The sequence below is a fragment of the Ovis aries genome, chromosome 1 (assembly GCF_016772045.2).
Source record: "Ovis aries strain OAR_USU_Benz2616 breed Rambouillet chromosome 1, ARS-UI_Ramb_v3.0, whole genome shotgun sequence".
Classification (NCBI taxonomy): Eukaryota; Metazoa; Chordata; class Mammalia; order Artiodactyla; family Bovidae; genus Ovis; species Ovis aries.
In genome coordinates this window covers 262,670,258-262,671,505 of record NC_056054.1, presented here as the reverse complement: position 1 = coordinate 262,671,505, position 1,248 = coordinate 262,670,258, and the positions used below count along the sequence as shown (strand labels likewise).

The 1,248-nt window shown below is 46.5% G+C and overlaps 1 pseudogene; it reads left to right on the top strand.

Annotated features, from left to right (window-relative positions):
• The first annotated feature begins 202 nt into the window (after positions 1-202).
• LOC114110417 (translation machinery-associated protein 7-like) lies at positions 203-393 on the top strand (annotated as a pseudogene).
• The last annotated feature ends 855 nt before the right edge of the window (positions 394-1,248 follow it).

Genomic DNA, 1,248 nt, shown 5'->3' with positions numbered 1-1,248 from the left:
TTCTCCCCACATCTTCCCACATGTCTCTCCTCCCTCTCCCACCTCTGCTCCTCCAGGAGAAGCTAGGCAGTGCTATGGATTATTTATGTGATCCCCCAAAGACATGTTGGGGTTCTTATCCCCTATATCTCAGAACATGACCTTATTGGGATTCAGGGTCTTTATAGAGGTGATCAAAAGAAAATGAGGCATGGCAGGCGCCATGTCGGACCCTGAAGGAGGCAAGAAGAAGCCCCTGAAGCAGCCCAAGAAGAAAGCCAAGAAGATGGACAAGATAAGGAGTTCAAGCGGATACAGAAGGAGGAGCGGAAGAAACTCTAGGAGCTAAATGCGAAGGCTGTGGGGAAAGGCCGCTTGACCACAGGTGGAATTACGAAATCTGGCAAAAAGTAAGCTGTTCCTTGTGCCTAAGGCAATGACGATCCTTCATTCCATTCTTGTTTAAACACCTGGATGTCCTGCTATAATGTCTGTTGCCACCTAGAGCTGATAATAGAATGAAGTGTTGTCTTGGAACCTATTGTCCATTGATTAATAAACTTGCATGAAAAAAAAGCATATGCTGGCTCATCTTGTCCTTAGGACTTCTTAGCCATTCCTAGCCAGCCCAGAATATTTCTGCCAGAGTGTGTTCTTTAGTCTTTGTTCTATCCTGAATTCTACACCACCTGGAATTAACCAATTTATTTGCAAAAAGGGGCTTGCCAGGTGGCACGGTGGTAAAGAATCTGCCTGCCAATGCAGGAGATGCAAGACATAGGGGTTTGATCCCTGGTTGGGAAGATCTCATGGAGGAGGAAATGACAACCTGCTCCAGTATTCTTGTCTGGGAAATTCCATGGACAAAGGAGCCTGGTGGGCTACAGTCCATGGGATTGCAAAGAGTTAGACAACTGAGCAACTGAGCACAGCAACATAGCAGCCTTTTAAAAAAATGAAAGAAAATGAGGCATTGTGTAGACCCTACCCTAATATGACTGGCATCCTTAAAAAGGGGAAATTAGACAAGGACAGACAGCTACAGAGGGAGGCAGTGAGAAGACACGGGAGAAGACGACCATGTGACTGGGAGATGCATCTGCCAGCCAAGGATGGCAAACATGCTGGCAGAGGTCAGGAAGAACCCTCCCCTGGAGACTTCGGAGACAGCGTGGCTCTTTTCATGCCTTGATTTTGGAGTTCTAGTCTCTAGAGCTAAGAGTAAATTTCTGTTGTCCAAGTCCCAGTTCGTGGTACTTTATTTTTCCC